The 15,212-nt window shown below is 36.6% G+C and overlaps 1 long non-coding RNA gene across 1 annotated transcript in view; it reads left to right on the plus strand.

The window, feature by feature from the left end:
- Positions 1–2,163: 2,163 nt before the first annotated feature.
- Positions 2,164–15,212, plus strand: part of LOC138828793 (uncharacterized) — a 40,775-nt gene continuing 27,726 nt past the window's right edge. Inside the window, exon 1 of the long non-coding RNA XR_011372361.1 lies at positions 2,164–2,455. This is a non-coding gene — a long non-coding RNA (uncharacterized lncRNA). The remainder of the gene's footprint in view (positions 2,456–15,212) is intronic.

Below are 15,212 nucleotides of genomic sequence, written 5' to 3' on the forward strand. Positions count from 1 at the left end.
GGCCTTTTTACGTTTTCTTCCTTTGCACGGTAACCCTCCTAGGTCTGAATGACACTGTTGCAAAGGGTACTTCACCTTGCATTGCTGAAGGTTGGCGGACTATTAGGGAAGCCATAGGCCCACGTGGCAACATAGGACCTGACCAACCAATGGCAGAAACTGGTTCCCATCCATAGGAATAACAATGGAATTTTGTCAATTTCACAGTTGAAAGAGTTAATCATGATGCTCCTATAAAATTAAAGAGTGTTTTCAGGAGTCTGATTGATTTTATTTAATATTTATGAAGCATTAAAGAATGTTATTATTTACAGGAACACAATAATTTCAGGACACTGATTGATTTAATTAATAGTGTAACGATGAAAACAATAACATTAATTACATGGACACATAATACATACCCAAGAATTGGTAGGAATGTAGTCTTATAACAATAACATATAGACATCTCTGGCACTCTATAAAGATATATATTTATTAGTATACTGTCATCTGCATCTCAATCTGTTCATATTTTGTTAACTCCTGGGCTCGATCTCAGGTCCTGGGAACAGCCTGTCAGCTCAGTTTGCCCCAGGAAGGCGTGTTCACACTCAACCATTCATGAATTTGGCCCTGTAGGCCATGAGTTCAGATACCAGCACTCCCAATGAATCGTTGAGTAAGAAGCTGATGCTGACCCGTTTTCCTTTTCTGTGAATGTCCTGGTGTCAGATATGAAGTGGAATACATATGCAGGCCTATATCCTATGTAATCAATGTAACCAATGTTCTATGTGTCATAATAATCAGTAAAATAAATGGTCAATACATAAATAAAACAAAAAAATACAATAACTACACTGAATGCAATATGGAGTCAACATATGTATATAAATATAAATATAAGTCATATATTTAAATTGTACATGAATAGGTGGGAATCGATTTCAGGCCTAAGGAACAGACTTGAATTTCTTGACTTCAAGGAGGCCAGATTCCCCTTCCTACACAGTACAACAGTGTTACCCAGACCACGAGTTCAAATCCCAGTCCTGGCAGAAAAATGGCACCTTTATAGTATGTGAGGCCCAATGTGTAACCAATGTTCTATGTGTCATAATAATCAGTAAAATAAATGGTCAATACATAAATAAAACAAAAAAATACAATAACTACACTGAATGCAATATGGAGTCAACGTATGTATATAAATATAAATCAAATATTTAAATTGTACATGAATAGTGGGGATCGATTTCAGGCCTAAGGAACAGACTTGAATTTCTTGACTTCAAGGAGGCCAGATTCCCCTTCCTACACAGTACAACAGTGTTAACCAGACCATGAATTCAAATCCCAGTCCTGGCAGAAAAATGGCACCTTTATAGTATGTGAGGCCCAATTCTTAGGTATTTCATTATTCCTCCATTTTATGAATGTGATTGTTTAAATGCTTAATAAAGTATTAAATAAAATCGATTAGTGTCCTATAATTATGTATAATTTTATCCTAGAATCATTCAAGAACTGCCCATTCAATCATGACATACATCCCATCCCATTTGTATTCATATGGATATGAATGAGTGTCTTAGGATCTCCTGCCATTTGGAGGTGGCAGCCCCAGGATTCGAACTTTGGGTTCTAGCTCCCCCCGCTTAAACCCGAGAACAGGGAACTCACTGTTCTGTCCAAGAACATCAGCAAGACCAATGATTAGGCAGGCACCAGTGGCTATCAACATTCCTCCTTGACGTTTACAAGGCTGTGATGGGAGGATCATGGTCAAGATCACCCTGAGGAGGAAAGTCCTTGAGACCCTGTCCAATTTCAGTGCCAACAAAGCCAGAAGCCCTGTACCTCCAGTGGTAGAGGGCCAGCCTTGAGCAAAAGCAGCTCAGAGACTGTGCCCAGATCCTGAGTTCAAGGTTCGGGACTGGCAACAAACAGACATAAATAACAATCTGTGTAGCCATCCAGCTAAAGTGGTCTCCCTCTTGTCCCCAACTGAATGGGACAGAGTTCCCTGGGAAAAGGGCTGGGAGAGCCCCTGTCAACTTGACTCTGCCCATGCTGATTGCATCACAGGATTCTAGCCACACCCCCATTATTTCATGTTTCTTTGTGACCAATGGGATACAAGAATGGTGTCAACGCCCACATTCCATGATGCCTGGTAGCACCTAGATTCCCTCTTTTAGTACACCACTACCAGCAGTTAAGGAAGGTAGAGGTGGCTGAGTGGTGAGCAAGATACTCAAGGTAACTTTAGAGAATAGTAGGAAATTGACATGTCCCACCCTCCTCCCCCACTTCCTGTGGTACTGGATTTCAAATCTCAGCGGGCCTAAGGCCCTGACCTGGTCCCTGCCCCTGGTCCTCTGCTCTGGGTCCATGTGTCTGCCATGCCACCGCCATCCCTGCTTGCTCTACCTGGATCAGCTGCCAAAAGCGTCTCCCAGCAGCACAGGTGAGTGGCCGCCCCAACACCATTCCCAACTCGGGTCAGAAACCCCTCTGAGAGCACAATGACCCCCTGCTTGTTTCGTCTCCCTGGCTCTGAGGAGCCACCTTTCTGTCTTGTGCATTTCTGAGAAACAAACAATATATACTTAGGCTGGGCTGAGCTCAGGCGATCCTCCTATCTGTGACATGTATGCTCCACCAGTCCTGGTCCTCTGTAGTTGGGATGGTAGACATGTAGAGCCATGCTTAGTCATCAGTTTGGATGGATATCACAAAAGCTTAGGCCATGGCAGCCGATTCTTGACCACAGATAAAGCTCTGGGTAGGACCACAACCATTGGAACTCAGTCTCTTCACAGGACAGTTGTGAGGAAACAAGGGATTTATATATAGAGATCTCTGAAACATGGCTAGGCACAGAGGGAGTGGCCTTCAGGTAATGTTCTCGCCAATTCTGTGAGCATATGACAGGAAGATACCTGGAAAGGGTTCAGGTGGCCCCTGTTATGAATGGGGCAACCGGTGTGGGATTATGAAACAAAACATGGCTCTCTTTCATCATTACCCTATCCCCATGAGGAAGGGTATCCTTCACTGTGTTGAGTTTTGCAACTGGGGAAAACAAAGCATGGAGAAGCTGGGTGACCTACTTATGACCTCAAGTTCACAGGAAGCTAGGCCTGACTTCTCTACCACGCTCCCTAGTTAAATGGGTGCTGTTCAGTCCACTTTTTGTAGTGGGAAGTCCACTTCTTGCCAGTCATGGGGCTTGAACTCTAGGTCTGGGTGCTGTTCAGGAGCTCCTCAGCTCAAGACTATCACTCTACCACTTAAGCCCACAGCACCACTTTCAGATTTCTGGTGGATCTTTGGAGATTAGAGTCTCACAGACTTTCCTTCCTGGGCTGTCTATGAACCATGATCCTCATTTCTCAGACTCCTGTGTAGTTGGGATTAGAGTTCTGAGCCACCGGCACAGGGCTTAAGTGTACTTCTCACTTTCTTTCTCCCTCTCTCTCACATGAACTGGTTGAATGTATGCTGGAGGAGGTGGCCCATTGTCTCCATGTGGCTAGACCCCATGGTGGCCCTCTCATTCTGGAGATGGGCTGTGGGTCAGGAGCTGTCTCACTCAGCCTGTTGAAACAGCTCCATGAAATAAGCTCCTCTGTACCCTGGCTAGACCATGACGGTTATTCATTTCCATCCAGCTTTACTGGACTTCTCATATTGAATTGTTTTCTACATCATTTTCTAGCACCTGGCCAAAATTATGATACATAGTTACAGAATCAAAATGTCATGCTTTCTTAAGAAATTCATTTAAGATTCTGGGAATGTGGTTTCATGGTACGGTGATTGCCTAGCATGCATGAAACCCTGGGTTCAATTCCCTAGTACCACATAAACAGAAAAACACTGGAATTGGTGCTGTGCCTGAAGTGGTAGAGTGCTAGCCTTGAGAAAAAAAAACAAGCTCAGCAATAATTCCCTAGCCCTGAGTTTAAGCCCCTGGACTGGCAATAAAAAAAATATTCAAATATTTTTTCATTCATGTGACTGTTTCTAATATATTTATAAGATGATTTCTTTGTTGCTTTGTATGTCCCCCACACACACGTTATAACCCCTGCTTTCACTGTATTTAATGTTGGTATAATTTGTGGAGGGGAATGGAAAAAAAACACAAATCGTTTAAATAGGGATACAGGTGGACCCATTGTAATAATGAGAAGTACAAGTCGTTATGTGGAAAAACGAACTTTACAATTTTGGAGGGGGGTGCAGTAGAGATGGGAGGGATGGTAAGGGATAGGAAGGGGAAACAAAGGAGGAGCCAACAATACTTGATAAGAAATGTACTCATTATCTTGCACAGATGTAATTGTAACTCCTCTGTACAGTATTTTCACAATTAAAAAAAACCATTTAGTTAGCAAATGCAAAATAAAGAAACCATACTTTGAACATATAATTGCTCCTTCCATACTGACACCTGACAATAGTCCCTTATTCATGTACTTTACTTATAATAGCATACTCTGTTGATAAAAAAGTTTTGATCATTAGGTCAAAGCAACTGATGCCAGGATTTTGTGTGGTCACTGCTAATCACAGAGAGAAGGGTAGTCTAAGTGACATTTGGAAATCTTTTTGGTCAATCATGGTACCAAAAACGCAGAGGCTAATTAACAGTTGTGACAGAATAGAAGGAATAACTCGATGGAAGGAATAAATGATAGTAATTAAGGTGTACCAGAAACTGTTCTTGAGAACCATTTTTGGTTATTGAAGAACTAGTTATCAACTAAGCTTATTCCTCATTGCATTTAGCAGTCTAAATGACTTAGGCTAGTTCTTAATATCTGTGTGATAAATGTATCTCCTTCTGTGCTGTCCTTTCCTACTCAATCTCCTTTGCTTTCTAAAAATCTCAGTCTTTCTATTTTTCTCTATGAACATTTCCTGATACTAAATACACCTATACAGATGGCAGAGGATGTTAATGTAAGGGTCTCATGAGTCATTAATGTAACAACATGGAAAAGGAGGACATATTTATTGCTATCTCAATTTTTCTGAAAAGCTGCAATGTCATCATTTGGTTCAAATTTCCATACTTTGTCTACATAGTGTCATTAAGTGCACATAAATGCAAATATGAGCCAGGTGCTGATGGTTCACGCCTGTAATGCTAGCTACTCAGGAGATTGAGACTAGAGGATTGTGGTTGAAAACCAGCCTGGTCAGGAAAGTCAATGAGACCTTTTTCTTCAATTAACCACCAGAATCCCAGAAGTGGTGCTGGAGCTAAAGTGGTAGAGTGCTCAACTTGAGTTGAAGAGCTGAGGAATAATGCCCAGGATCAGAGTTCAATCCCCACGACCAACAAAAAAAGTGAAATGTGACTTTAAGTTTCCACAAAAGGAACGACAAGTTCAATAATCTTTCCAAGCAGAAAAAATAATTCCAAAATGATTCAGTGTACCTATTTTTGCTGAATTATTTAAGTTATGGCTTTTTTGCTGGACATAATCTCTTCTTTTAAAAATTGTCAAATATTAGCTTTACAATAAACTTCATCTAATATTTCTTATTTCAAAAGAGAAGTCTATACAGTTGATATCACATAGCTTTCTTACTAGCTTAGTTTAAAGTCAACCCAGGCAGGAGAGTCTGTCAAACTCTTATCTCTAATTAAACACCCGAAATCCAGAAGTGGAGTTTTGGCTCAACAGTAGAGTATTGGCTTTGGGGGCAGGTGGGCAGGAAAGGCAACTGTTCAAGAACAGGGTCCAGCCTCTGGGTTCAAGCCCCACAACCAGCACAAACTAAACAAACAAGCAAACAATAGCAACAGAGATATTTCTTTGGGACCCTCCTTAAAAGAATACTCTTTTAAGAGAAGGGGCTCCTTTTGTTGATCATTCTCACTGGATTCTGCGTTTTGGAATCCTTATTGCTAAGGAGAACTCAGGACCATACTAAGTAATTGATAACTGACTCCTGCAACAAAAGGATCATCACAGGAACGAAATATCCACGCATAAGGCATTTTAAAATTTTCATGTCTTTGTTTCTTTGCAGGAGAACACTTTTAAAACAATGTTATTTCTTTTTGTTCTATGCTGGCCTTCAAATAACACATTATTTCTTTTTGTAATATTCAACTAAAAGTTTACAGAAAAGTTTAATATGAGTAAATAACACACTCGAAAAAGTCAGGGACAGAGTTTCCTTCAAGCCTTGGGATTGTTTTCTTGTACAGTAAAAAGGAAAGCACATATTAACTTGAACTTTGTCATTCCTCTATGTTCCATTCCTCTCCTGGGATCAGTTTCCACATCCAGTAACCGTTACTTCCAGTAACAACCAATGGTGCTGCTTGAGGTATAATGAACAGGATTCATCGTAGGGTACAATTGGATTCAACATACTTGTCAATAAATGTAACACACAACATCAGCAGAAGCAGGGACAAGAACCACATGATCTTTATATGGATTTTGAAATCTTTTAATAAGCTCCAATACTCCTTTATGATTAAAAGGTCTGAGAAGCTAGGAATGCATGCAACTTTCCTCAATATTATACAGATTATGCATATGACAAAGAATGTACCTAACAGTGGACACATGAAGACATTAAAATCTGGAATGAATTCTAGACTAAAACTCTTCTACACAGCTCTTTAAAAACCACTTGACCCACAACTATTTTTCTAATAACACAATTGCTAATACCAGAAAAGTCTTATTAATTTTTCTAGCATCTGTTTCTTGAAGATTTGTGATAAGCTGGGCTTCTCAATAAATTCTAAAGCAGAAATGTTTGTCTTGGAGTCTGTGGATGCTTTAAACCTGTGTTTTAATTCACAATGTTACATTAAATAATTTAAGGGTTTTGTATCATTTCAAACATTTGTGGTGTAATGAATGATCTTTGTTAAACATGTATTCTGTAAAGTGCCATAGTCTTTTTATGTGTAGTGTATTTAAATATATATTATATAAAATACATGCACAGATTTGTGTGAAAGATGTGCAATAACAAAGGTGTATGTATGTATATATATATATATATATATATATATATATATATATATATATATATATATATATATATAATTTGGAAACTGGACAGGAGTCGAAATGGGGTGTTTCTGTTTTGGCAGTGGAGAATCACACATTTTTTTACCTGCATGGCCTCATCATTAGCGTTAAACAATTTTAATGCTACACAAATCTTATATGAAGAAATGACTGCTATGAACTCATTTTCTCTTAGGTCTAAAATAAAAGAATCACTCTACGTGAGTGAAGCCAGACCCAGTTAATGCTCATCTTTCATGTGAAATGTGAAGCTCCCATGTTGCCTTTTTCTGTTGGTGTGACAACTAGTAATTAGTACATTCTCACTAAGGAGCTATTTCTTAACATAGACCAGGTTAATGCTACACCACTGTTTAAAGGGCTAATCTCACACCTTCTTAGGCATGAGTCTGGCTTACAATGGAGTTCTCTGTGCAATAACTTTTGGCCACTGGAAATCCCTGGCCTCCAGTTGTGTTTGGATACCAATGATTCCATTGGCCCCAAGAGTTGAAGGGATGACTGGGATTTCGACTGAGACTGTGGTGAAACTCCGCCCAAGGCTGAGGGGGTCAAGAAGTGCTTTGGAAGGACTTGGCACCATTTGAAATTCAGTAGCCATTTGAGCCAAATATAAAATTGTATTTACAACTGACAGACTCAATTTGAGCCTTCAAATTTGTGGTTATTCTATTGTAAAGTAATATGTTGTTTATCTATCATTTATTAGATTTTTATGTATATGTATTTTCACAATGTGCTCCTCAGTTTGATTTAAACCAGATTTTGCAAACTCAAAAAATAATAAAATAAAATCTGGAATGAAACAAGGATGTCCACTCTCTCTACTACTCTTCCATATAGTAGTGGACATTCTAGCAAGAGCTATAGGCAAGAGAAAAACATAACGGGGATCCAAATAAGGAAGAAGTAAAATGATCCCTTTGTACAGATGAAATGATCCTGTATTTAGAGACCATATACCTACCTTCCTCAAGTTAGTAAAGGTGTTGCTAACCTTTAGCAATGTAGCAAGGGTATAAAACCCACAAGAATCAGTAGTCTTTCTTTGTTACCAACAATGGGAACACCCAGGTTGAAATCCAAAAAACAATCTCATATGTATTAGCCTCAAAATCAACTCAAATCTAAACAAAACAAAACAACAACAACAACAAAACTAGGAATTAATTTAACCAAAAATGTGAAGGACCTCTACTGTGAAAATTTAAAAACTTAAAAAGGGAAATTGAAGGACATTCAAGGAAATGAAAAATCTTTCAATGCTTTCACAAATAACATTGTGAAAACTGCACTACTGCCCCCAAACAATTGACAATGCACTACCCATCAAAATCCCAACAATATTCTTCAATGCAGTAGAGAAAGCAATCCAAATTTAATATGAAATTAGAGAATTACAGATGAAAAATTAGGCTTAAAAATGAACTCATGGGCCTACAGTCATCTTACACACACACACACACACACACACACACACACACACACACACACACACACACACACACACAATGGAATTCTATTCACCCATTAGAAAGGATGACTTTTCACCAGTTTTAAGGAAAATGAAAGGCTTGGGAAAATTATGGTAAGAGAAAGGAATGCAGATGCAGAAAAATAGAGGTTTCATTGATTCATTCATTTATAGTAGCTAGAAGGTGCCTACAAATCTACAAGTAAACAAGACAGATTCTACCCCTTCCCAGTTAGAATGGCCATTATCAAGAAAACTAATAATAGCAAATGCTGTCGTGGGTGTAACCAATTGGGAACCTCCCTGGGCTGGCTTTGAACCATGATCCTCAGATCTCAACCTCCTGAGTAGTAAGGATTACAAGCGTGAGCCACCAGCACCCGTCTCCAATTGGGAATTCTATTACACTGTTGGTGGGAAGTTAAACTTCTTCCACTCCTCTGGAATACAGTATGGAGTTTCCTCAAAAGACTAAACATAGTTCTCTCTTATGACTCCGTAATTCCCCTCATGGGCAGTAATCCAATAAATAAACAAGCTCACATTAACGCTACAAGCATAACCATGTTCAGGGCCCGGGCCCAGAGTTCAAGGACTGGAAAAAATGTTACCATTGCTGGTATTTGATCCCGAAAATATGAACTTTTTGACATAAGATAACAAACCATTCTATTTGCAGTAGCTAGGACAGGATTTAAATGTTGTGGGTGATAAAATGGCTTCTTTGTTGAATGTTAGGAAAAGATGTAGGCAGTCCAACAAAAGGGAGATTTTTTTTTGGTCTTGGTCGAGGGGCTTTAAGTCTGGGCTTGTGTACTGTCTCTGAGCTCTTCAACTCAATTGGACATAAGAGTCTCAGGGATTTTCCTGCCAGACTGGCTTTGAAAAGCAGTCCTCAGTTCTCAGCTTCCTAAGTAGCTAAGATTACAGCTGTGAGCCTCTGGCACCAGGCTAAAAATGGGGGATTTTTAAAAAAGAAAATCCCCCTCTTCATCTATGTCTAAAGCTCAGATATCACTATTAGAACACTTCACCCTCAACTCATTTCATCAGACATTTTTAAATTTTCTCTTTTCCTTCATGTGGGAATACTGCAGTAAATATCAACTCAGCTGTGGGAATGGATCAATTGTATGGTATTTGCTAGCACATAAATCAGAAACTGTTACATCAAAACAAATGAAACCCTCATTTGGAATATTTTTTCTCTTTTTATTACAAATCTGTGCTTGATTCCTTCCTAATGTGATATTGGACCTCGTAATTGAGTGATGATGTTTTCTTTCTCTTCAGCAATTGGCCTTCTCCTACATGTGGTCAAATGTTTAAGAATACAAAGATTTCCATTGATAATTCATTAAGCTGACCTCTAAGAGAATGCACATATCTGGAATTTGGTCTGCTGTCTTGTTCTTATATGCACAGGCTTTCTAAGATTTATTTACTGTACAAGGAATTGTATTTTCCAATCTTCATGTGACCAATATTAGTCTCTGATCAGTCTTTTGACCCTCTCTCTGAAGTCTTATTTCAGTCTGCCTCATTAAAATATATTAGTTATCAGATAAATGACTCTCAGCTTCCGTATTTTGTCTGACTTCATGTAGGCTGTGATAGTTGCCCTGAGTTGCTGTTCCTACTGGAGTTTTGTTTTGTTTTGTTTTTAGAGGCCTAGGATTACTATTCATGGTAGTAGCTTCTCTGGACCCCTTTGATCCCCAGACCTAGAGTCAATGGGATTTTTTCCTAAAGATACAAAGAATAGCTGAATAAATTCCTGTTTTAATTGTCTCAAAATGAGGCAATCCGGCATCCTTGCAAAGCCATGGATAATCCAATGTAACCACTTAAAAAATGGTCTATCAAGATGGCTTTTCAAGGTTGACTGTGAAAAATGTTCATTTTCAAGTCACCAACATAAAACAGATCACATTCCTTGGAGCAGACTTTTGGAAGGAAGGTACCCCATCCTTCCTTCTCTTATGATAGACCAAACCATAATATTCTACAGTTGTGGTCAGCCTTGAGCACATTTTCCTTATAATATTCTGTAGGGTAAAAGAGGACCAACTATCAAAATAAAGGTGAAAATACTTATCTACTACACACTGATTTATCTTTTTTATATCTGTTGTTTTCATTACTTCAAACATATGGATAATTTAAACTTGGGATTAAACAAGTGGCAAAATATTGATAGAATAAACATTCAGTTTACCTTCATATATCCAATATAATACACTTAACCCTTTATGGAAAATTAAATCCAACTATAGAAACAATGGCAGGGATATAAAATAATCCTCAACTCAGAAATTCAGTCTCTCTATAAATATTTATTTGGTAGAAAACAATAAAATTTAATTAATGAATGTGACTTTTAACTATCATCAGAAACACTCCTCATATACATAATTGTTTATAATTTTATAGATGTCACCTTGGCAAGAATTTAACATGCATGTAGAAATCAAATTTCCACAATTTAAGCTAGATGAGAGGAGCCAAACTCTGATGTACTGTGTGGTGTGAATATTAACACAGTGCTGAACCCTTCCACCTAATACGATGTCATGTGCAATAATTTATTATTTGATGTTAAGATGAGAGCGAAGTGTAGAAAACACTTTGAATTATTACATTAATTCACAGAAATGAAACAATAATGATGTTATTCGTTTAAATTCTAATGCTTCTCAATTTTACAATTCATGCTATATATTATTAAACATAGTTTCACTTTCTTTTCTATAGCTACTGAAATTAAAATTATATATTAAACATTCAATATTAAGAAATCAATTAGAAGTAACCTAATTTTAAAATGATATACTATTAAACTGTGATTTGAAGTATAGTTCCAACAAGTTATGAGGTTAAGAAAACATTACTAGAATTATTAGTAATATTTTATAACTTACCAGCTTGTTATTTGTTTACTAATTGTGTCATTTTTTATTCTTGGTCCAAGTCATTTCTTCACCTTAATTGTTTAGTTTTCTATTTTATCTCTATTGGTTTACTGATTGTACATTTTGTTTTCCCTTTTTAGTAACTGACATGAGGCTGAAAATCTGCATGCTAGTTTATTACTTCCTAAGTTAAAGTCAAATTACTGCTGTCCATAGCTGTTTTACTCTTCTTTGTATAGTACAGTATTTCCCCACTCACATCTCCTGTATTGCTGCTTGCTATCATGTATTTTATGTTTTATATTTAAATTTTATTGTCAAGTTAATGTACAGAGGGGTTATAGTTACATAAGTAAGTTAATGAATTCATTTCTTTTATAACTTGTTATCCGTTCCCCCATTTTTCTCCCTCTTCCATCCCAATGCCCCCCCCAAGATTATTTCCAACGTATTGTCTTGTGAGTATCACTGTTGCATAAGTTCCCCCTTTTGTCATTTGTCTCACCATTTTGCTTTTTCCCTTTCCCTTAACTAGTTCGGATCAACATAGTTACAATATCCAGGGTATCAAAATCAAATACAGTTACTCCAGATGATAAACGATAGGTGTGGAAAACACAAAAGGATAAAAAGAAATCACATATTACATTTAGAACAACAAGAAATAAAATATCTTGGAGATCATTTCCCTTGGAATCACAATACACCCTCATATGTACATAGCTATTGAGCTATTCTTCTCATCTACTACGATTATCCTTGATGTACACAATAATGCTCCCCTATTACACAGTAATTCCGCTTCTTGGCATTTACCCAAGTGATCACAAACCAGATCACACTAAAGCTACAAGAACAATTATGTTTATCACAGTATTATTTATCATAGCTAGGATAAGGAATCAACCCAGATGCTCCTCAGTAGATCAATGGATCAAGAGAATGTCACACACACACACACACACACACACACACACACACACACACACACACACACACACACACACACACACACATGGAATACTATGCTTCCATCAGAAAGAATGATACCACCTCATTTGTAGTGATATGGAAGATCTTGGGAAAAAATCATATTAAGTTCTGTAAGCCAGACTTAAAGAAACCTAGGTCCTATGGTTTCCCTTATTTGGAATTAATAGTTTACATCTAGGATAATCTCATGTATTTAAATTTGACATTTTGTTCTATGTTGAGCATACAACATTATTGCTACCTTGTTTGTTATTTCTGCAAACAGGCAGGTATATTTAAAGAATTACGTTCATGTCATCCATTACTGAAGGAAGAACATCTAAAAGAGCAGCCCCTACTAGGAAGAACAACTACTCATTTAGCTTCATTCCTATCTTAGGCCAGTGTTGTCCTCTGTATCCTCATGTTGTACATTAAAATTGTATACTTGGTCATCCTGTATATTTACTATCTTCTACATTGTGACCTAAATGCCCCAGCAATTCCAGTTTGCTTTACTTTAAATAAAAATTTCTCTCATAATTATTGAGGTTGGTGTGTGTGTGTGTGTGTGTGTGTAGTTTTATAAATATCAGAAGACAACATTTTTCTTCATTTAGAATACATCTTTCAGGTCATTGTAAGTTATGCCTAATTGGAGAAATCTCTTGCTATTTTAAAGATGAAACAGAAAAATATATTTGTGCATGCACCACAGTTGCCTTATTAGTCTGTTGTTGAACACTTAACTTCTATTTATATCTGGGTGGCTGTTGTGAACAATGTGAATAACAAATAACTACAGATATATTTTCGAGTTACCCAGAGAGAAATAATCAAATGATTGTTGTGTCAGATGGTATTTCAACTTTGCATTTCTTTAGAAAACTGCAAATTACTTTCTAAAATGAGAATACTAACCTGTATTTTGACCAAGAGTGTAGAAAATTTCCTTTTCTCACACTCTCACCAACATTATTACATTTTGAGTTTTTTAAGGGCAGGTTTTTACAATGTGCAGAACCCCAGACTGGCCTTAGACCCAAATCCTCTTACTCCAAACTGCTAAATGCTTGGAATTGCAAGCCTTTTCACTATACCTGGTTCCTTTGATTTTTTTGATAAGAGTTATTATAGTTATGAAGTAGTATCCTAGTAATTTTCAATTGCATTTCTATAATGACTTCTGTTCACAAAGCATTAACCTAGCATAGAAGTGGTATTAAACACAACTTTGTAAACAAACTGGTGCTTTTCAGGACTTTTTGGAAAATGTGTCTATTATGAACTTTTGTCCATTTTTAATCATTTCTTGTTAATCTCATCTTTAATCTCTCTATACAAAATCAATACTTAATTCAATATAGTAGAAAGAAAAAAATTAAGCAACTCCTAACATTTTTTAATTTTCAATAATATTATATTGTTTAAATCATTTTTTGTTTACACTTAAGACTATATAAATAAATTTAGTTAGACCTTTTACAAGGCTATATGTATTTTATTTATTTTTCGTTCCTGGCTCTTTCCATGCCTGCGTGTCTAATTTTTCTAGGTTTCTTTCAGTCTCATGTAGTTCAGATTTCAAACTGAAGTATAAATGGAAAGAAGCACAAAAACAATAGAGTTCCTCTCATCTGATGATGCCTCTACAAGAATGAGGAAAGAGTTCAATCTTCTAAGGACCTTTGATTGGCTATCAAATAGAGAATTCATTCCTCTCGGTCTTCCCTATTTTTGCAATTTAACTTAAATGATGTAAAACACAATATACTACTCAGAGACTTTTACGTTTTCATCAGTTTTGCACATTTTCATATGGACTTCACCTCAGTCTACAACATTCCGTCATTATTCTGTCCCTGATGTTTTTATACTGTCAAGACATAATAAAACCAGTTTGATTTACAGCATGAGAAGTTATCCACCTGGCTGACTTTGAAGCAGAGCATGGTCAATAGAGAACATGCCTTCTGGTTTCTCATTACATGTAATGGCTTTTGTAATACTGATTGCATACTATTTAGTATTTTAAAAAAAAACTGCTGGCTAGTTTGTGACCATTTGTTTAAATACCCCAAAGTGGTATTGTTGGATCATAGAGGAGCTCTACGTGGAGTCTTTGGAGGAAACTCCATACTACTTTCCAAAGCTGTTGAACAAGTTTACACTCCCAACAATAATGCATTAAGGTTCCATTCTGTCCAAATCCCCACCAACATCTGTTGTTTTTAGAGTTCATGATTATAGCCATTCTAACTTGGGTGATATGGTATCTCAATGTTGTTTTGATTTGCATTTCTTTTATGGCTAGAGAGGTTGAGCATTTCTTCATGTGTCTATTGGCCATACTTTTATCCTCTTCAGAAAATTTTCTCTTTAAGTCTTTAGCTCACTTATTTATTGGGCATTGTTTCTTTGAGGATTTGTCATTGGGGAATTTAATTTTTCTGGGTTCCAGGTATATTTTAGATATGAGACCCTTGTCCATTACCAGGACAACTATGTTTATTGAAGCATTATTTATCATGGCTAAAATATGAAACAAACCCAGATGTCCCTCACTAGATGAAAGGATTAAGAAAATGTGATGTATATATATACATATATATGATATATATGATATATATATATGTGATATATATATGATATATATGTATGATATATGTATGATATATATGATATATATATGATATATATGTATGATATATATGATATATATATATGATATATATGATATATATATGATATATATATATATATATATATATATATATATATACACAATGG

The sequence above is a fragment of the Dipodomys merriami genome, unplaced genomic scaffold (genome assembly GCF_024711535.1).
Source record: "Dipodomys merriami isolate MVZ:Mamm:240054 unplaced genomic scaffold, mDipMer1.0.p SCAF_164, whole genome shotgun sequence".
Lineage (NCBI taxonomy): Eukaryota > Metazoa > Chordata > Mammalia > Rodentia > Heteromyidae > Dipodomys > Dipodomys merriami.